This window comes from Microtus oregoni, unplaced genomic scaffold (genome assembly GCF_018167655.1).
Source record: "Microtus oregoni isolate MIOR12 unplaced genomic scaffold, Mior012 000070F_ref0000104, whole genome shotgun sequence".
Classification (NCBI taxonomy): domain Eukaryota; kingdom Metazoa; phylum Chordata; class Mammalia; order Rodentia; family Cricetidae; genus Microtus; species Microtus oregoni.
In genome coordinates, this window is record NW_024543977.1 from 4,937,388 (window position 1) to 4,960,692 (window position 23,305).

A 23,305-nucleotide genomic window follows, 5' to 3' on the forward strand; every position below is an offset into this window, starting at 1 on the left:
GAAAGCATCCATGCCAATAAATGCTTTTTCTCTAGGTGGCTTCTGAAGCCCCTCCATCAGCCTCCAGAGATTTAGTGAATTCACTTTTGTAAAGTGGTATGTAGTTTGGGGTGGTTTTTGGTAGGTTTCAGCAGTTATTTTGGCTGCTCTTCTCTTCTCAGTGGTTATGAGCCTTTGAGGGCAAATACCCAAAACTAAAACTGTGAGCAATATTATCTGGACCCCTTGAGGGTTAATTTCATTATCACTTTTCAACTGAGGATGCTAAAGAGGTCCAACCCTATGTCTCTCAGAGTGTTGCAGAAACGTTGGACTGAGAAGGGGAGGCCTACCCTGGACAGAGGAATTGGGTGTCTGACATACCAGACTGCAGGGAAAATGGAAGAAGAGAAGATCCAGCCGGATACTGCATTCCCCTTTCCTGCCTCCTGGCCAGTACCAAGGACCCAGTCTCTCTGCTGCCTTCTCTGCCATATAGACTGACAGCATTCATTTACCTGAGATCTGAAATAAGTCCTCCTTCCCTTGGTCAATGTGTTGAGAAATGGAACTAACATAAGTGCATTCAGAGGAGCTCCTGTTGGTGGGTCTGTCTCCTCGACGGGGCTGTGGCTTCGCTGGCAAGTGTTGGTGACAGCAGGCGAGGTACCCTGCCTGTGTTGTGTAGCCTGTGCTGACCACAGTGGAGGTGCCAGGTACTATGGGTCCCTACCTGAGATACAGATGTGCTAAAATACAGAGCACAGGACTGTGGTCCCATGGATTAATCCACCAAGTCCTCTTCCCCAAGCAGACCTGAAATACAGGACATGCGGACGAGGGAAGCCCAAGAACTCTTGGAGCTGATTCCAAAGACAGCAAGGCAGACCTAACACCTGAGGTCAGCCAAATTTAAGGCATCAACTCCCACTGCAAGAAAGGAATCTGGCAAGGGCAGGGAAAATGACAAATGTCCAGCTTATACAGATGGACTTCTGGGCCATTTGCCTAGTTCTCACATCATAAGGAATTCAGAGCGAAGCAAAGTACTCCACAGTTCAAAGTGTCTACTCTCAACATTTGCTTTACGACATGAGCATCTTCTGGGGCTGGAGAAGTGGCTCAGCAGTGAAGCGCTGTGGCTTGTCCAGAGGACCCAGGTTCTCTTCCCAGCATCCACATGATGGCTCGCAAATCATCTGTAACTCCAGTTGCAAGAGATTCAAATCCATCTTCTGCCTCCATGGGGACTAGGCATTTGCATGATTCATAGATGCAGGCAGAATATATACTTAAAATTTTTTTAAATAAACATTGTATATTAAAAAATAAACATCTTTCATAAAACCCTGAATTAGTAAGGATGGAATGTGCCTGAAGAGGTCAACTCACCTAGTCTCAAAAAGGTGCCCAAAGTATAAGAAAGTTAAAAAGCAGTTTTTATGCCTTCATTTCAGGGCATGAAGAGTCACTCCACAGAATTATAATCAGCTGAGGAGGGGCATTGAAGGTGAGCAGCTGGCGGCCACAGATCTACACACCTGAGGCTCCACAGCCACCTGAACCCTGGAGGCACCTCTGCCTCTTTGTCCCCACTCAGTCATTTGGAAGTAAACTTTTCACGGGGGAAGCCCCAGCAGCTGCTCTTGAGGACCCAGCTCCATTCACCACAACTATTAGGCCTCAATTGTTAGAAGCAGCTAATCTCAGGGAGCCCCACAGGTCACTACCTGAGCAGCCAGTGCCCCCGGGGAATCCCCGGGCATTCCCCACTCACCTGAAATAGCTTTTCCTACAGCTGCAGGCTCTTTGGGAGGCCAGTGACCTTCCTTTTCATTGCCCATCCACAAGACAGGAAGTACATTGCAGAAGCAGGGCCAAGGTCCAATCTGCAGTGCGGTCCTGGCTGAGGCCTGGCTTCTCCATTTTCTCTAGCTGGTGTGCACCACACCAGGCTGGTAAACTTGACAAGTAAATCTGCAGATGTATTTGTTTAAGGTGTGCCTCCACTGCCCTACACAATACTGACGATACACTGGCATTGTCAGCAGCATGGGGACAGAGAAAGAGACTCTCTGTGATACCTCCACTCCTTGAGGGCCTGAGGAGATCATGAGGGACCTCAGCTCAGGCCAAAGCAGAATCTGAGCTCCTGACACTGAGAACCACAGGAAAAGCGAGTTTGTGATGAAGTACAGTTAGAAACTTTATTAAAGGTTTTTAAATAGAGGCTTAAATATGAGTGTTAAGGAAAGGGCATTCAAAGAAAGATATACCGACATGCAATGCTCCCCAAGACAAAAGAAAAAGTAAGACGCATCCAAGTGCCAGCACAGGCTCCCAAGGGAGAAGCACAGCAGTCAACACTTAGGTGGCTCCTAAGTTGCATCTTAGAAGTTTGCTAAGCAACACTGTTCTCTCTCTCTCCCTCCCTCCATCCATCTCTCTCTCTCTCTCTCTCTCTGTCTCTCTCTGTCTCTCTCTCTCTCTCTCTCAGATCAGTAAGGTAGAATTCTGGTCTGATGAGGTGGGATCAGGCACCTGGGACGGCACAGGGCGAGTACTTTTCCTGTAAATGGGTTTCCAGTGAGATTCGTAGAAAAATTGCCAGTCCAGGCTATTAAGTGAGCATCTGAGGGCCTGCCAGGACTCTTGCTTCCCTCCTGGCAGGAGGCTCCAACAGGACTCTAGGGTGAGGTGCTCCTGTCTCTTCATACGTCACCCAAGTGTCCCTGTATTTCTAGCCTGCCTCATACGGAAGAGAGAGAAACCGTATCCCTGGCAATCAAGTCAAACGAGCCCTCCATGTTTATCCTAGCGACCATGATGGCGGCAGGCCTGTGGGCAAACAGACATGGTGGGAGGACTTGTGGAAAACAGTCACCTGCCTTCACCCGTAACTAAATAAAGGAGAAGCTGGAGGAGCACGGCTTTGTCATTTGCAAGACCCAGAGTGTCCCTAAGCTGTTCCCAGATACCTAACCTTCAGAGAAAGAAGCACTATATCCTGAGTCTGGGAAACATCAGGTGTTTTTATACTGGTTTTGCCCTGTGTCTTCTCATTTTAAAAGAAAATAGGGTAACACAGTACCCTTAGAATCCCAAGAGAAAGGTTGCTTGTGTTTGGGGATGCCATGACATCACAGGAGTGTAGACAGCCTCGAGGTGAGCAAGCTGAACCAGAGAAGCAAAGGGACCTCCCCCTGCCTGGAACAGCAGTCTTTCTCTGAGGCTCAGAGAATTGACAGTGGGGTCTGAGATGCTAGGCGGCAGGCTTAGTTGCGGGGGGGGGGGGGAGTAGTTTCTAAACTCCTGAAGCAAATCTTGAGTGTCCCAGGGAAGAGTAGATGTATCATGTACCACACAGACAAGAACTGCCAGAAAATCTTGGGGCCTTAAAAGCGAAACCCAGGGTTTGTAGGAATAACCAGTTAGTTTTTAATCCCAGATTTTCTTACATCCAAAATGTGCAAGGCGTATGCAATGTTTATGATGTGATGTAATACTTTCTCTTTTTATTTGGCATTGTATATATTGCACATATGTGTATACATGTTTGCCTGTACGTGGGTATGTATGTGTTATTTAGGATTTTTTAAAATAAATTTGGCACACATTAGAGTACTCTTGGGAGAGGGAAATCTGTTAGGAAATTCCCTCCATTAGATTGCCTCTGGACAAGTGTACAGGCAATCTTCTTGCTTGATGATGTGGAGGGCCCCAGCTCACTGTGAGCAGAGCCACCCCTTGGGTGTATAAGACAGCAGATTCAGCAGGACATGGGGAACAAGCCAGTAAGCAGTGCTCCTCCATGGCCTCTGCTTCAGTTCCTGCCCCAAGTTTCTGCCTCAGTTTCTGCCCTGGCTTCCTTCATGATGGACTACAAGCTGTAAACGGAAATAAGCCCAATCCTTCCAAATTGCTTTTGGTCATGGTGTTTGTCCAAGCAAGTATATTTGGTACACGTCAGTGAGTGAATGTGTGTGTGTGTGTGTGTGTAAGTCATGGGTTGGTGTTGAACTTTTTCCTCCATTACTCTTTATCTTATGTTGAGATGGAACCTCTCAATTGAGCCCAGAGCTTGTGCGTTTATCTAGTGTAGCTTGTCACCTTGCTCCTCCCTCTGCTTCCTGAGTGCTGGACTTACGGTGAGATGCTGGCCTTAAGGGGATGCTGGGGATCCGACTCTCTTTATGCACGGAGTCATCGGCCCGGCCCCTGCCCCTCACTGTGAGCAGACAATTTCTTCTCCTGTCCCGTTGCATCCCCACCCTTCTTCATCCATTAGGTGCCGTCACACCACTACCAAAACATCTTCAGGGTCTCCCAGTCACCCTCTGCCCACTGGGAGCCCTAGATCGGGTTAGAGAGATGGTTTGACTGGTAAACAATGTCCACTGCCGGCATGGGAGCCTGGGTTTGGTTCCCAAGAATCCACACTAAATCTGGACGTGTTGCTATGAATCTGGAACCCCAGTTTTAGGGGTGGGGGTGGGACAGAGACAGGACAGTTCCAGAAGCTCATTGGCTAGACTGCCCAGCCAAATTAATCAGCTTTGTGTTCAGTGAGACATCTTTTCTTAAGAAAATGAAAGGAGGGCTGGAGAGATGGCTCAGTGGTTAAGAGCATTGCCTGCTCTTCCAAAGGTCCTGAGTTCAATTCCCAGCAACCACATGGTGGCTCACAACCATCTGTAATGAGGTTTGGTGCCCTCTTCTGGCCTGCAGACACACACAAACAGAATATTGTATACATAATAAATAAATATTTAAAAAAAAAAGAAAATGAAAGGAAGAGAGTGATTAGTGAAAGACACCCTATGTAGACCTACCCACACACACTTACACATGCACATGCCCACACACACATATGCATTCATACACACGTGTGCATGCGCCTGTACACACACACACACACACACACACACACACAGACTCCACAGCCACCTATGGGAGAGATTTGGCTGAGCCCTACCTCTGAAGAGCACGGTGATTTCCTTCAGTCAAAAATCAAACACAAGTGTTTCAGTGGTGAGCAATGATTCCCGAAAGTGAGGAAAACTCACCATCCACCCAGACAGAAGCCTCTGCACACAGCACTCAAACGCTTTCCTCTCCAACCTGCATCCACAGCCTGGGCCGTGAAAGCAGTGTAGGCAGAAAGGCTGTTGGAAACCGTCTTCTCTGGCCTCCTGTAGGCTCCCAAAACCTAGCTCCCCGTGCCCCTACACCTTCCTTTGGTCACTCCCTAGACAAGCCTTCCTGGGAAAGTCTCCAGTCTCTAAGTGCTCCATCTAGTCTGTATGTGTCTTTCAATTCCAGTAAGTGGTGCTCTAGCCCACCATCCGTGGATCCCAGGAAAAACAGAGGTAAATTGTGTTCAGGCATAGTTTGAGAGACTAGCCAAGAGCCTGGGTCCACCAAGGAGTTTGTGGTTCTGACATCTGAATAGTGCCAACACCCTTTCAAGCCTCTACTTGGCTTCATGGGGCAGCAAGACCTGGGGTCTGGCATAGCTCCGCAAGGAAAGAGAGGGTGAGATTAGTTCTTGCTTTGCTGTGTCTCACAGGACCCGACAGCAAGGGCACTGAACCACACTAGTTCCGCCAGCAGGCCGTGTCAGGAAGCAGATGTGTCAAACAACAGTGAAATGAAAAGGAAAACAGAGGCTTCACCGACGCCTGGGATGAGAAGAGACCAAATCAATTTAGCACAAGCTGTCTCCCAGGCTGTTTCCTCTTCCTTGGGTGTCAATGGGAAAAATAAACCACACATCGCAGAGTCAAGCCATAGCTCTGCCACAGAATAACCGGCACCTTCTGAGGTTGCCAGTGTGAAGCAGACGGCTCAGTGGGAAGACACTCTGGCTCCTGACTGGACTGTGGCAGAAATGGGAACGTCAGAGGGATGGCTTCTTTGTAGCACAATATGGTAAAAGAAAATTTGGCAAAGTTGGTGTTCTCACTTGGTTGAAGAAAACAGACCCATGGCTCATATCAATCATCCTCTAGTTGGTCAAGAACTTTCCAAAAAGCTCTTGAGACTGAGACAGATGACAGGCAAGTTCTAAAAGTTAATCACTTGCCAGTGTTCTAAGGAGCCAATGGCGCAAAGAAACTTCAGTGGTGTGGTTTCTCAGGGCCCAGGTACAGTCGCTGGGTGACATAGCCATCTGTACCTGGGCTGGATGCAAAGGGATGAGCAGCTGACCTGACGTCATCATCACAAGCCTCAGGTGCAGGAGCTGGACCAAGCTGTACACTTGCTCCTTTGTGCTTGCCCATTCTTTGGAGTAGCTTCTCAAACTGAGTTCATCAGAAAGACGAGAGATGTGAGTTAAGGCCTGGTGGTATAATACAGCTGCTAGCATGCTTGTCTGGCATGCACAAGGCCCTGCGTTCAAGCATCAGCTCACCATAAACCAGGCAAAGGTCATCCTCAGTTACACAGGGAATTCCGGGCCAGCCAGGGCCTCAGAGGATGGAGCAAGGCTCTCAGGTAGGTGTCCAGAGAGGTCAGACAGAGCAAGCAAGGGACAATAGGCCAAAGGGAGGCAAACATGCAAGGGATTAGTATATGGTGTCCTTGGAGTTAAAAATAAAGGCAGACTGTCTCACACTGTGAATAAATTTCCTGAATTTGCAGCTCTCTCTTGCTCTTCTCCTCCTCTTCTTTCTCTCTGACACTTCTCTCCCTCTTCATTTTCTCTTTGTCTCCCCATCCCCCTGTCTCTTCCTACTTCTCCATCGAATGGCCAGAAAAGCGGTGCCTTGGCTATCATCTTCTTCTTAGACAGTTCTTTAATTCTGACCCAGACTCCTCTTCACCAGTTGGTGTCTCTGTAGCATTCTAAGCCTGTATCCCAAACAAATGGATAATGTAGGAAAACAATAAGGACAAACGGTTTAAGCCAGAAGGAAATGAAAACTGCAAGAATGATATGGTGTGTCAGAAGGTCACAGAGTGGTCTAGGGTACTGTTGTCCACAGAGATGATGATGTCATGGCAGCGATGAACCATCACACACTGTGCCAAATAAGAAGCCTTGAGCTCATGCTGATATCAGTGAATAAGTGGATGAGTTGATTGACGCAGGGAGGGGAAGGCTCTTCCTACAGCAGAGTGCCAAGCAGTGAAGATGGGAGTCACAAGTGAGTCCCCACTGTAACACTCTCACGTCAGAGGGTGGGCTCGTAAAGAAGGAAGGGATGTCACTCCACAAGTGACCATTCCTGAGCTGCCAGTCTTGGCACCCTCCGGTCTGCTTTACAGGAGGCATCACCATGCCCATTTCGTGATTGTTTTTTAATTATAAAGGAAAATAGAGTAACTTCCAGAAGAAATACAAGGCCTCGGCTTACTGGGCGCTCATCTTTGGAGAGCAGAGACGAAATGACGTTTAAAAACTGAGGAAAGGATGCGAGAGTAAGGGCTTTGATTAAACCAAAGCCGGAGCAAATGCTGGCGTGCCAGCAGCTTGAAATGAGGAGGAGAAGAAGAAGACCAGTTGGCCCTTACGTAGCTCGTAATCCTGAACTCTTCCTCAAGCACGTCTTGCCATTCTCAAAGCAGTTTGTGACACAGGTAAATTATGACTGATTTTATATATGTGGGCGCATGACAGAGCCAGGACTTGGCGATATGCTGCTAACAGCCCAGCCGGTATGCTGCTAACATCGCCAGCAAGCCTCCCACAAGACACTGCCACCAGTGCTCACACCAGGGCCCCTGCCCTTTGGAAATTCCTGGGATTCTGTTTGGAAGGGGGGGACGTTTTTTTAAATCCCATTTCATTGACACACTTAATCCAGGACACTCTCCCCCTTCGAGGCTGTCTGGAAATGTGAAACACACACAGTATCAGAACAATAAGTCACACTAACAGGATCCTGGCCATAAATAAATAAATAACTCTGAGTTGTGCCAACCAAGCAAATCAGAGGCAAACTGACTTAGTAATATTTTAAGAAAAAACCAGAGAGTCTTTCAGATTCCCATCTACTTTCCCGCATCAATGTCCCCTGTGGAAATAACTGTCAAACTCCCCTTCCTAATCATGTCAGCTGTGAGGGCTGAAACCCTCAGGCTCACACTTCTGTCTGGGAAAACCACGCGACCAAACTCGTGAGTAGAGAACACCTGCTCTCTCTCGGTCTCCAGGGTCTGTGGAAGCCTCTCGGCTTTCTGTTAGGACGCTCCTATCACGAGCTGGTTAGAAAATCAGTCCTGCACCCTCTCCTCTGCTGCCCAAGGACCTAGCCGGGGACATCCCCGTGAACATCTGGAATCCCATCTAGAGCCAAGTCTCTTGCCAACCCTAAAATGGCTCCCTTAATGTAGATATCTTCTTCCCTGCTCCTATATCTGCCCTTCCTCTATCTCCACCCTCCCACTCCCCCAAGCTCTTCCTAGTCTTTCTCTTCTCCCTTCTCTCTCCCCCTCTTCCTTTCCCCTAACCCCACTCCCACCCCTACCACCACCTCCATGCTTCCAACTTTTGCCTGGCAATCTTGTTTGCTTTCAATTTCCAGGGGGATCTATTTATGTTTATCTTTGGGTTCACCTTGTTATTTGACTTCTCTGTGCTTGGGAACTATAGGCTTAATGTCCTTTGTTTATGGCTAGAGTCCACTAATGAGTGAGTACATACCATATTCATCTTTTTGGGTCTGGGTTACCTCACTCAGGATAGTGTTTTCTATTTCCATCCATTTGCATGCAAAATTCAAGATGTCATTGTTTTTAACCACTGAATAGTACTCTAATGTGTATATAGTCCACACTTTATCCATTCTTCCATAGAATCTTCATCCGGCAACGGATGGAGATAGAGACAGAGCAATGGACTGAGCTCCCAAGGTCCAGTTGAAGGGCAGAAGGAGGGAGAAGACAAGCAAGGAAGTCAGGAGCACGAGGGGTTGGTCCACCCACTGAGACAGTGTTGCCTATTCTAATGGGAGCTCACCAAATCCAGCTGGACTGGGACTGAACGAGCATGTGATCAAACTGGACTCTCTGAATGTGGCTGACAATGGGGGCTGACTGAGAAGCCATTGATAAAGGCACTGGGACTTGTTTCTACTGCATGTACTGACTTATTGGGACCCTAGTCTATTTGGATGCAAAGCTTCCTAGGCCTGGATGTAGGAGGAGGTCCTTGGACTTCCCCAGTGTTCCCTGTCCTCTCTTAAGCAGGAAGGGGGAGGGAGGAGGGTGAGTGGGGGAGCAGGAGGAGGATGGGAGGAGGGGAGGAAGTGTAAATTTTTTAATGAAAAAAAAAACAAAAACAAAATAAAAAAAAAGAAAAAAGAAAATCAGTCCTGTGTGTTCTTGCAGCTGTATTCATCACTGATTATTAATCATTTCTTTTCTGGAATTCTACCTTCGTTTATTCCCTTAAACACTGTGATTTTTAAACTTTAGAAAACATAATTACAGGCTAAGGAGTTTTACATAAAACATCTGTGTGTACCACTGGAACACACTACCATTCCCTTGCTGTGTCTTTCCCTCCCCTTCCTGCCTTCTCGCCCCACCACCACCCTCCTTCATTCTTTTTCTTCCACTCCATGCTCTTCCCTTCTCTTCCTCTCCTCATCCTCCTTCCTTCCCCTTCTTTCCCGATTTTCATTCTTTTCCTTTCTCTCCAGCACTGGGGGGTGAACCCATGCCTTATAATGTTACTTGTTTTCATTGATCCTTTTTCCTAAAAATAAAAATAACAGCATTACAGACAAAACAGAAGCTTGTTCTTAACCTAAGCACACTTTCCTCTTGTATAAATGAAAACTTTTGGGTGAAATTATGGACAATACATGTACAGACATATTTATGTGCTTTTATACTGTTGATTAAGTTTATTCTCCACTGCTTGCATGGAGTTTGGGATTTTGGGGGGGGCATGAATAAATTCTTTGTGATTCTGGAAACCTCTGGCTGGGATTTAATTCTTGTATTTCTTTCCAACATAAGGTAAAACTTGCTGGCTGAATGGCAGTAACAACAGTCAGGACAGTGCACAAGACTGTGGTAGGCATAGCTGCTGTCAACCTCCTCACAAGAACCCCATGTTTACCTGTTAGCAGTACTTGTTTCTGATGGTGAATGACTGACACTGCCTTCTGCTGTTCCAAGATCCTTTCAACCCTTTCACTGTTGGAGAGTCTCATGCAGCAGGAGCAGCAGAAGCAGCAGTAGCAGCAGCAGCAGCAGCAGGAGGAGCAGCAGGAGGAGGAGGAGCAGCAGCAGCAGCAGCAGCAGGAGGAGGAGGAGCAGCAGCAGCAGCAGGAGGAGGAGGAGCAGCAGCAGCAGCAGGAGGAGGAGGAGCAGCAGCAGCAGGAGGAGGAGGAGCAGCAGCAGCAGCAGGAGGAGGAGGAGCAGCAGCAGCAGGAGGAGGAGCAGCAGCAGGAGTAGCAGGAGCAGCAGCAGGAGTAGCAGGAGCAGCAGCAGCAGAAGCAAGAGCAGCAGCAGCAGCCTGTACCATGTCTAGCCACAGCAAACGGTCCTACTGAGCACCTCAACAATGCTGGTGGTTCCCTGAAGGCAGCTGCCCTTCCTACCTGGCTTTGCCAATCTCTCCCATGACCTGAACCTGCAGAGTGTCTGGTCCAGTGGAGCAGGTATATGTGTCACAGCCAGGCCTCTGGGAGGCACCTTTATCAGCACAGTCCCTGTGTCCTCCTCTGGCAGCATTCGACTGTGCAGAAACCCACGTTTAGATACATTTCTAAAGGCAAGTGCTGGTTGCATAAGGTCACATTACCTCACCTTAAATTAGAAAAAGGAAGTTTGGAAAGCCACACTTCCTAACCTATGTAGGGTGCTATCATGAGGGAAATGAATGTTCAGAAAGGGACTATGGCAAACACATAATCACCTGAACAACAAGGCCAGGGACTAGCCCCCTCACACACCCTGCCAAGCTCCCTGCACCGTACCTAACTATCCACTGGACTAGAGCAGCTTGTCAGGCACCAAATCATTTCGTTACAGTGCCACACTGCAGTTAAGAAAGGGTTTTCACCATAAAGATATCTTCAAAGAACTGTCACGTCAGCAAACCGCAGCTCTTCAGTTCCCTGGGCATGTCACTGTGTGTCAGTGCATGGGTACTGAGCATGCAAGCCTGCCTCAGATCTTGGTTCTGAGATCTACTACGTGAGAGCTCTGATAAGCTTATTTAATTTTCCAAAGACCTCTTGGGCCATCTATGAAACAGAGACAGCATTACTACATGCCTTACGGAGTTGTAAGAGTTAAGGAGGATACGGAGGAGATACGTGTTTTCTAGCTTCTGTCCTCAAATGTCCACGCACTAGACTTGCCCCCACTTGACATTATTGGAGAAACCCTGTGGAGGTGGAGCATGAAGAAATTCTGGGTCCAGGGGCATGCCCTTGGAGGTGCTTATGGAACCCCAAACTCCTCCTTACAATGCTACACAGCCGCAAGGCAAGTGGTTGCAGCTAGGATGTGCTACAGGCCCAGAAGCAGTGAGGCCAATTGATCAGAGGCTGAAACCTTAAAACTGTGCCCAAGTGCACTTCGCTTCTTATAAACTGGGTAGCTCACAGATCTGGTACAGTAATGACAAGCTGCCTGGCAAGGACACAGCGCAGCCCCTAGGCAGTGATTGTCCAGGAAGCCTTGTCTGTAGGGTCACAGTTGAGGATGAAGATCGGCTCCACATGCTTGAGTGAGGCGTGGCTCTCATATGTGTCTGGAATGATGGTGGTGGTCCCTTCTCTGGGAGGTAATCCTCTTCGTGGCCATAAGGTAATAACTTCCAGCCGTAGTTAGAGAGAATCAGAGCATACGTCTCAGGAGGATTCAAGGTTATCCTCAGCTGGAGAGTGCTCAAGACAGCCTGAGCTACCAGGAGGATTCAAGGTTATCCTCAGCTGGAGAGTGCTCAAGACAGCCTGAGCTACCCGAGTGTCTCTCTCAGAAACAACAAACAAACACTGGAGAAAAGAAGACACAGGGAAGTCAGGCTTATGTGAGGGCACTAATCCATGCATGGTTCTCAGCCCCACGACTATAGCATGCTCAGTACTTAAGAGTGATTGTTGCTCTTTTAAGACCTGGGTTCAATTCCCAGAACCCACATCTGGTGACTTCCAACTACCTGGAACTCCAGCTCCAGGAGATCTGACGTCCTCTTCTGGCATCTATGGTCACCTTCAAGCCTGTGCACATCACACACACACACACACACACACACACAGTACTTTAAAAAGTACTCACACCAGTCACTCCTTTCAACATCTCCTATTTTGTTTATCTTAAAATGCAACTTCACTACAGTACCTTGATGTAACAATGGATAAACTGTAGTTAATAAGTGTGTGCCCAAGTTACTGAGTTTAGGTGACAAGTGTGTGCATCACCTCAAGTTTCATACACCAACATGCACTATGAAGAATATCTCAAAATAAAAATAGCGAGGCCACACAAAATGTTTGTTTCCTTTGACCCATACTTATAAATTTAGTCAAAGCAAGAATTGCAGCAAAAAGTAGTTGAACATATGAAGCTGTTCCCAGTAGAAATATGTAAATCACAAAGAATAATAAACATTGTATAAATGAAACAATTGAGAAGGCTCAGGCAAGTCTTGGAAATTACTTGATTGAATCATATGCAACCACAAATGATAACTATGAATACTACATGTAAAAATTGAATGAACACACATGTAATGTATGTGTTTTAAATAAATTGTGTTTCTATAGATCAAAATAAAAATTTGAAACTCTATCATGAGCAAAGCAAGAGTGCTTCTTCTTACCACCTCATTCCAACAGTGTAACTAGAAATCCTAGTTAATGGAATAAGATAAGAAAGGGCAATAGAAAGTTTGCAGATCCATCAAGAAGTAAGACTGTCTTTATACCCAAAGAACACAGTTATTCAGAGAATGTAAAAGAACAACAACAGCAAAAGAAGCTCCCAGAACTAATTAGCTGTTTCCACAAGATCACAGAGCATAGTGTCAATAAAAAAAAATCAATGGTTTTTCCACATTAGCAATGCCAAGCAGAATTTAAGATTAAAAACATAACACTTCTAATATTAGCACTAAAGAAAAGTAAATTCTCAAGTATAATCTAATAAACAACATATAAGACTTTCACATGCACACACGCACACGCCTCTCATACTTCCTCTTTGGATTGGGAGCCTTATGGTTCCTATCTCACCACAACATAGGGTGTCTAGCTGCCTGCTCTTACCCACCAGAGCTTCCCTTCCTCATTTTCCCTGACTACCTCCCCTCAATAACCAATCTCTGAGCTCCTGCCATGCATGGGCCTCGTGGTAAGCCCTCGCCTGTAAAATTACTTCAGCACTCCCAGGCACACCCCCTCCACAGGAGCTCACAGCCCAGCAACACAGGATCACACATTACATGGAAGCCACACCTTGTGCTCCTGGCTGGCCAGTGGACGTCCTGCTTTTACTCAGCCTGTAGAAGCCCGGTCTCCCCAAATCCACCTCTTCCGTGAAGTCTTCCCCAACCTCTCTCTTTAAAAATCCTTCTGTCTGCTTCTGTACCCCTTGGCAACTCTGCCTGTCTCTTTATTATTGCACTATGTAGTCCTATGTGGGCCACAGTTTGTAGGACAGTGGTTCATTTTATTTGTTATTTATTTCTGAGAACCTAGAGTCAAGCATGCAGGCGGCATCTAAAGAAGCTTCCCAGATGGGCCTGCTCTTCAGTCCCGAAGACTTTTTGAGTGATTGGGACACGGGCTCTGGCAGAATTTCATGCCTGTTAAAGGTCACATGACTTGTGCTGTTTGTTACTCTTGTGTTTATTTTCATAGGGTTTTGAAAATCAAAATTCCAAAGGTTAATTCTAGCTTCCAACATGATCTGTATAGGAAGCAAGGAATGATTTTCCTTAGCCCTGTAAACAACTGCCATGAAAATGTGTGGGGATGGAAGGATGGAGGCATTCGTGATGAGCGCAGAGATCTCTGCGGCTGCATGGCTGCAGCGGAGCAACGGCTGAGGAAGGCGGTAGCGCAGTGTGCGGACGTCTGTGCCTCCCACAGACAATGGAGAGGCAAGGCTACAGAAAAGGGCTCACCGGCTTCTTACAGGAAGTAGAATTTTTTTCACCAGACCTGTACTTACATGACATCATCCATTTATTCTGGCTTTCAGTGGACAAGTGCACACACCACACATGAACATGTTTACGTGTATACACATACATGCGCACATGCCTCATGAACATAATTACATGCATATGCCACACACATAAAATGTTATCTAGGCAATAATGTTTGCATCTGGGCAGTGGTAAGGATTTAATGTATAATTTTTATATGCTTGTTTATGCTTTATATTTCCTACATTAAATTTTTAGAGTAAGTAATAAAGAGTGTGCAGATGAGGCGTGCCTAGAGCATTCCTTGAGCAGCCCAGCATGGAGGGAAGCGCACCTGGCATGTGAGACCGAAGAGGCGGAAGTCCTGGCCAGTGCTAACTCCTAACAGGGCAAACCAAATGGCAAGGTCATACTGTCCTTGCCACGCATCCAGTCTCACAGTGGACCTGTAGAATAGCTCAGAGAAAACACTGGTTTCCCGAAGACTTCCTGTCATACTTTGAGAGTAAAACCACCTTCTTTGGAAGAACATATGCTGTCATCCCTGCAGAGTCTTCTCTTTCTTTTGTAAGCTTGGCCCAACTCTGCCGGAACCTCATTTCTGGTGACTCTGCAGATGCCTCAAGCTGTCCTCCTAGGCCACTTTCAACACGTTCACAAAACCCACTGATTTCGCAAGATTTGAATTTCACACTGTTTGTCATGGGGATTGTGTTGGGTGGGGCTGCCTGAATGCCTGGTCCAGCAGATAAGGTGGAGATTGTCACCCACAAAACAGTGGATGGGATCAATGCTGTTCTTTACAAGTGTAGGCACAGGTAAGACCAACAAAATTCATGACCTAAAATCTGAGATTAAAGTGAAGCAGCGTGACTTATCACTGACGGATCTTAGGAGTGAACTTTATGGGGCCGCTGGCAAATTTTCTGGTTAGTGCGCAGGTGCAGGGATCCGGATACGAACACTCAGATGTCGAGAACGCCCCTGTGTGGAGGACAGGAGCCCACTTCCCTTAAAAGCATCTGCAAGTGATTTTTTAAATAATTTATTTACTTTTATTTTTATTTTTTTGTGCATTGTTGTGTCTGTATGAGGGATACCTTGGAACTGGAGTTACAGACAGTTGTGAGCTATCTAAGGGTGTCAGGAATTGAGCCCAGGTCCTCCGGAAAAGCAGCCAGAGCTCTGGAGACATCTCTGCAACCCCAACAAATGATTCTTAAAAGATTTTTGAAGACTCCTAGGTATTCAGGGCACATCATATATATTAAGCCCATCTTAGGCTCCAAAGGTTTTTGAGTTTTCTCCTCCTCTCTTGATAGCATTTTCTGGCCTCCAGGTGGACATCTTCCCCCTCTCCAAATGGACCCCCAAATCTGCCTACTTCTCATGAACAGAGGAATTCACCTTGGCCTCCCTCCGCTTCTGATATTGCACACTCCATACATCAGCTCACCAATCTAGAAGAGCCACAGCCATTCTCATCAACTGCTCCGGGTAGGAGAGGAGCAGCTGGGTTTATTCTGTTCATTCATGTGAGCAGATCATCTGTGACCTCTGCTGCCCCAGTGGGTGCAGGCTGCCTCCAGATGTGAGTTGTCAGCCCCCAGGAAACTCCAGGCAGAGCTGTTCCTCCCCGAAAGCTATTTTAATGCATGTGATTAAAATAGAGCAGCATGTGGAATTCTTGGTTTTCATGTTGCTTCTCAGTGTTGTCTGTCTCAGAGACAAGCATCTATCGAACTAAAAGACTTCTGGTTGCATTAAAGACAGAAGCAGAACATGCATTGATGAAGCTGGCCTGCTGCAAAGATACTTTGCAGAGGAAGGTGCCTGTTCTATATTGGAAAGCAAAGAAGCAGGAAAGGTTTTGTGTTTCTTATGTTTCATTCTTATCTTTGTTAGTTGTGTGTGCCCTCCATTGTTTGACTGGGAAAGTGACACTGTCTAAGTAGGGGTCTGGTGAGGTGAGTAGAATCAGCCATAGGCCCTTCGCCACCTGCACATGGCTAGTGTAACCAGAGGGGTTACTCCAATTCTCCAGAAATCCCTGCATTTTATTTAACTAAGGTATCTTTTTAAAAACTAAAATAAAATCTTTTCTGACTAATGGATTCCTGAAGAATTGCCTTCCTTAGAAGACTCTGGGAACAGTAACATGTGACGAAGGCCATCTCAGCCTCAAGAGAGAACTCTTTCTCCACACCCCTGTTATCAGACATCATGCCCACACTGGTTAGAGCATCTGCAAAGTTATCTACCCCAGCAATGTCTCTACCACTTGCTCCCAGTCAACGAATTTACAGCAGACTCTGTCACTTTAGTTCCACCCAGCAGACTCCTGCCTTCACATAAACAGTAGAAATGGGGGACAAAGCCAAGAAAAGCATCCCAGCTGGCCAATTGTAACCGCTCATTTCTGCACAGCACCAAGCCAGTGACTATCAGAGTTCCACTGGCTGATGGTTGCCTGCTCCTCTTCACGTGGCCCTGACTCAGGCCCTGACACCACCTTTCCACCAAAGCCAGAACCCTGGAAGTCAGTCTAAGCTCCCCCTTGCTTCCCACATCAATTAGTTATAAGCCTGTATATTACATTCCTTTTCATGCCCTTTTACGTTAAAATATTGCCAGGGCAAATATTCATTCCTTTAGCATGACTCCAGGTGCCTGCAAAGTGAGACTGATAAAGTGTGGCTAGAGTATGCATGAGCTCATTTCCGGCCACGAGTCTGCATCTTGTTTTTCATTGATTTTATTGAGCTCACCATTTTTCTCTGCTCCCCTCCCCGCCTCTCCCCTCCCCTTCCACCCCCTCCAATGATCCCCACTGCCTGTTATTTTTAAAATATTAATAAAGACTACAGTCAGGCATGGTGACCAACACCAATAATTCAAGCACTTGGAAGACCCGAGGCAAGAGGATCACTGAGAGGTCAGCCTGGGTAGTGAGACTGAGGGAAATTAACACAATGGATAGGTGCTGGATGTGGCAGGATGTAGACAGGGTATGGCCAGGCTTCTTATCAACTCACTGGACACAACGCAGCTCAAGAACTTTATTATGTTCTCTCGGTGAGCGGTTTGCTTGGCCCATGAGACAGAGGCGGCATGCCTCAGAAGCCACTCTCCTACTGCTAGGGGAAAGCTCCTGCCTTGAGTTTCCATAATAGTGCATCTGCCTGTGTGCCACCTTGATGTTACACACCCAAAAATAACAAATGACAAGTTGCCGACCTCCAAATGCTTTTCATTTATATCTTCTTTTCATTCCAGCTCCACCCCTAATTAAGTTCCTTGTTCTCTCGGAGACATCAGAGGCACCAGCCTCCGACAACATCTCCCTGCCTCTTCCAATCAAGCGTATGTTCCTCCACTTGAGCATTTCTTTGCTGAGAAGCTCCCAGAGGGACACTGTGTGTGAGAAGATGAAACATTGCCCGCTCTTCTGTATGGAGCCCCAGGGTTTTTCTGACCACTGGCTAGGCACTCTCCACCTGTCCTCTGCCGTGATACACCTGACTTGCTCTGCATCCTTCCTGTGTACCCCTGCCTCGGTTCCCCATGCCCCAGACTCCAGCAGCCCGTTCGTGTCCCACACGCTCCCCACAGCTAGCTCTCATCTATACCACTCAACCCATGCGTCTCCTTCACACACAGCGCCTTGCTCCCATAATGTCTGATATATATGTCTATATTGTTGTTAGTGTATCGACTTAATATTGTTTTTCTGTTCCTTACATTGCTCTTTGGAAAGCAGATGGTGTATCCTCAGAGTCCCCCACAGAGCTAAGGTAGACTAGCTCAGTCACTGCAGGCACGATGGCGAAAGAGCACACACCATGAAAGCTGTGTAGAAAGCACACTTGGGAGGGGTTGCACATGGGGGCAGACCACGTGCTTGACATGAGTGAAGCTTCCCAGAATTCAGTCCCTGTAATTAAAATAAACCACATAGATAGATCCTGAGTGAAGACACATTTTAGAGATGCCACTTAGAGCTAACCAGTACACAGACGGCTTGGTGAGCAGGTGTCCTGACAGGGGATTCTGATTTCATTTTCCATAGTTTTTTTTTAGCATGAATGGGCAGCCTGTATATGAAGGTTCTATTGAACTTGTCCATATTGGGTTTCATGATCTAAGTTGATGAGGACTGACCAGGTCTCTTCCTCAAGAGGGCACCAGATTTCATTACAGATGGTTGTGAGCCACCAGGCAGTTGCTGGGAATTGAACTCAGGACCTTTGGAGGAGCAGGCAGTACTCTTAACTGCTAAGCCATAACCCCTATTATATGAAAGATAGTCTTGGGGAGAGATGTCTATGGATGATTTCTATAGTTTCAGGGAATTATTATAACAGGGAGTTGTGTATGAAACTCAGGAGAAAACTAAAAAAATATTTAGAAATCTAAAGATGGTTCTTTCCCAATTAAGGGATCTCTTTAAGAAATCGAAAAGCAGAAGCAATGGGGCTGCATTTAAATTGCTGCCGGGGTGTCCACAGGGCTGAGGGAATGTCAACATTCTGGTATTTCCCCAAGCAGAGAGGGGATGTGCAGAGTTAACCCCAAAGGAGAAGTCACTATGAAAGAAATGAAGAGGAGGAGAGAAGATGAAAGAAGCAATGTCAGAAACACAAAATGACAACACAATTATTGATTGTAAATATTAGGTCACGGTATGAGCACAGCTTTCTGTATTGAGCCTCTCTTCTCGTCCTCCCCAGGACTTACTCTGTATCGGCATGGGCTGGGGCCAGTACAATGAGCTGTCCCAATAGTTGCATCAGTCCTGTTACAGTGTAACAGAAGAGCCTTGCCTAGGTTCAGCTAAACAGGTCTTCTGCTGGTCTCACTTGGGATCCCTCTTGAAGTCAAGGTCATCTGCTGGACAGCCTCACACATCTCACGGTGACACTAGCTGAGAATGTCCATGTGCCCTTTCATTCTCAAGGAGAAGCCTAGACTTCTTTCTTTGAAGGACAACAGCAAGATGAAGCTCTAACACAGACGTGCTTTTACAATCTTTACTTGAGTTTATTGCTGCCTCGTTAGCAAAAGCAATGGGGCCATGACCCTGTGTCAAGGAATATAGAAAAGTCACGCTTCACTGGTGCCTACACAGAGAAGGAAGAAGAATCGATTCCCAGTGACTTCTGATTTAGTTCTGAGTGTCCTGTAAAAGCTGAGTGCTTGGTATAACTCACTTCAAGTACTGCAGATGCTAGAGTAATTCTTTGGAAGCTGGCATAGGGAGCCTAGAGAAGCAGAGAGTGTGTACACCAAGATGCTCCTGCATGGGAAGGTGTCTCCTGCTTTCTTATGGCACTGATCTATTTTTTTTCAATATTTTTATTTTTTTCCATTCATAAATTTACACTTCCTCCCCTCCTCCCATTTCCCTCCCATTCCCCCACTCACCCTTCTCCCTCCTACTTCCTGCTTGAGAGACGGCAGGGAACCCTGGGGAAGTCCAAGGCCCTCCCCCTACATCCAGGCCTAGGAAGCTTTGCATCCAAATAGACTAGGGTCCCAAAAAGCCAGTACATGCAGTAAAAACAAGTCCCAGTGCCTTTATCAATGGCTTCTCAGTCAGCCCCCATTGTCAGCCACATTCAGAGAGTCCACTTTTATCGCATGCTCATTCAGTCCCGGTCCAGCTGGATTTGGTGAGCTCCCATTAGAACAGACATACTGTCTCAGTGGGTGGAACAACCCCTTGCAGTCCAGACTTCCTTGCTCATCTTCTCCCTCCTTCTGCTCTTCAACTGGACCTTGGGAGCTCAGTCCATTGCTCTGATGAGGGTCTCTGTCTCTATCTCCATCCGTCGCCGGACGAAGACTGTATGGTGATATTTGAGATAATCATCAGTGTGATAGTGGGGCAAGGCCAGTACAGGCACCCTCTGCTCTGCTGCCCAAGGACCTAGCTGGGGACATCCCCATGGACACCTGGGATCCCCTCTAGAGCCAAGTCTCTTGCCAACCCTAAAATGGCTCTTAATGTAGATATCTTCTTCCCTGCTCCTATATCTGCCCTTCCTCCATCTCCACCTCCTACTTCCCCAAGCTCTTTCCAGTCTTTCCTTTCTCCCTTCTCTCTCCCCCCTCCCCTTCCCCCAACCCCACCCCCACTCCTACTCCACCCCCATGCTCCCAACTTTGATGCCCCTCAATGGAAGAATGGATAAAGAAAGTGTGGAATACACATTAGAGTACTACTCAGCAGTAAAAAATAATGACATTTTGAAGTTTGCATGCAAATAGATGAAAATAGAAAACACTATCCTGAGTGAGATAACCCAGACCCAAAAAGATGAATATGATATGTACTCACTCATTAGTGGACTCTAGCCATAAACAAAGGACATTAAGCCTATAGTTCACAAGCCTGGAGAAGCCAAATAACAAGGTGAACCCTAGGAAAAACATATATAGATCCTCCTGGAAATTGGAAGCAAACAAGATTGCCTGGCACTAATCTACTTAAAGTTTGTCACATGAGCCCCTATTGTGGAATTACTAATATGAAAGTCCTTGGTATAACATTCAAACTTTTTCACAATTTCTCCTTACCTGCCTCAAAAAATAAGGTGGAAATCAGTAGAGAGAAGAAACTCAATGTCTACTGATAGCCTCCTCCTGCATACACACTTGTGAGTGTACACACAAACACACACACACAGAGTCACACACGTGCATTATAGTAGTATTTTATAGGATGACAAAATATGAGCAACCTACATGTATTATTATAAAACCTACTGTATTATTGTAAAATCTACATGTATTATTGTAAAAACAGGGTTTGCTTGTTTTTTCTTTGTTTTGACATTTAAAAAGTCAAAGAAGGCATAAAAGAAATCAAGTTTATACTTGTGAGGATACATTTTTATGAAAATATCTCTTGACTCCAAAAAGAAGGAACTTGTGCTAGACTCTGCGGCCAGCTTACTAATATGCCTTGAGATCATTTAAGCATATGTACTTAGCCTGCTGCCCCACTGTATACTCAGCCTGTTTAAATTTAGCTCACCTTTGCGATAGCAGCATAACCAACCTTACTGTGCCTTAGATTTTCCCATGAAATCAGCTTTTACAAAGTTAAGCTAAATACATAGATTTAATCCTAAATTATACAGTTTCTATACTACTGATCTTTCTGTGTGTGTGTACGTGTGTGTGTGTGTGTGTATGTGTTGTAATCATTTGCTGGAAGCAGCTAACAGGTTGGAAGCAAGCTTGAACAAAGCAAATTCCCATCCTAAATGTTGAAAGCAGTGTGGGGACACAGCTCGGTAGCACCTGTTTCCAGTGCTGAGTGCTTTTGCAGGTCAGTCGGGGTCAGTCTTCCCCAGTACAACTCCATCCGGGATTCCTGCGAAGAGTCCCTCATTCCTTTCTTATGCCATGTTTTCTGTTCTGTTCAATAAGTACAGATCAAAGTCTTTTGTTAGGGACAGTCATCATTTATATGCATCAACAGAGACACACACAGCAGATTGCAGAAATCACCACAAACTATAAACAGATGGAGCAAAGTGGAGAATTCAAACTCGGGCTCCCTCATGGTGAAATTAATCCAAAAACAAGTTGCCTTGTTTTTATCTCTTAATGGGACATCAGCATATTCTGGTGCCCTCTCTTAAGCTATCTTTAATGCATTACCTGATTCACATACTTATATAAATGATTGACTAAATAAATAATGATACGAAATGGAGCCTTAAGCAGAATCTAAATAATTTGTGCAAAGACTCTCTTCCTGAGGAGGAGAAGCATTGCTTTCCTTTCTCCAAAGTGTGGGCCTCCTCAAGTGTACAGTAAGTAAAACGGAAGAGGTGAGATTTGGCTCCTAGAAGAAAAATTTGGCAGACCCCTTCATCAGACGGTCAGCCAACATTAGCAGTGGCAAACTAGGTTGATAAGGTGTGATCTTGACATGATGAGACAAGAGGGGGTTCTTATCTTCTCTTTCTCCCTCAAACACATAGCTCTAGATTAACCACAATAAACAAAACATCGGAAGAATCCCAGTTGAAAGATATTATACAAACTGCCTGATTAGTAGGCCTCAAAATGGCCAAGGTCGTCAAAAATGATGAAACCCCGGGACTGTCACAGCCTATAAGGACCTACGCAGACACGGAATTGATAGGATCCTAGAACCAAAGACAGACATGAGGTAAAGGCTAAGGCAATCTTGATAAGTATGAATGTTAGGAAACAGCAGTGTGTACAACTGACTCTTTAGCTGTAACAAATGTGCCACACGGATGTGAGACTCATGGGAAGCATGGAGGAGGTACAGTGCTGTGAGACCATAAGTCAAAGATTGTTCTAATAAATAAAGTATCCTTTTAAAAATGTATGAAATATATAGGATGGAAGAGAATCATTATGAATCCTAACATGTGGGCTTCTGACTAAGGTCCCATGCTATTAAGCATTCAAATTCAGTGGCTCTGAGTATTTATCCAGTAACCATAAAGTTATCTTTTCCTTCCTGATTTTCACTTCCTCCACAATAAAAACTGGGAATATGACCGCTCACAGAGGGTCATCTTAGCTATGTGGCTTCCTCGTAGCCAGGCAGTACAAGGAAAGCTTTCTTGCTGTTTTAGTAACACTGACACTAGTGATGGTCACAGGAGCTAGAGTTTGCAAGGCGTCAGGGACTGTGCTAGGTTGCATGGATTCACTAATTTAGTCCTCTTTCCCCCACAACCTGAACTGTGTACTCCATTTGCAGCTATCCTCACACCACTGTTTAACATATTTGTCTGGCTTGTGCATTTCCTGTGAATAGTTATAAGGGTGTTAATGAGATTCCAGAGCACACTATCTGGAGGTCTCTGTTTTGTGTGAATGACAGATGGTGACCATATTGCCTAGATCCATTGATTCAGAAAGGGTTTGCAGGAGGGTGCTATTTTAGTCATGGCCTCCCTCCTAGAATACTTCTACTAAAAGATATTCCCCTTTACTAGCTAACTGATTAGCCAGAGGCACGAGATAAATGTTTGCCCTTTCTTTCTTTCTTTTTTTCTTTGTTCCTTAATCAAACCTGAAAGATCACATGTACTGACAAGATTGCATATAACAACAATTTTTTATTGTTTTTATTGAGCTATATATTTTTCTCCACTCCCCTCCCCTCCCTCCCTTCCCTTCCCTTCCCTTTCCCTCCGCTTTTACCCTCTC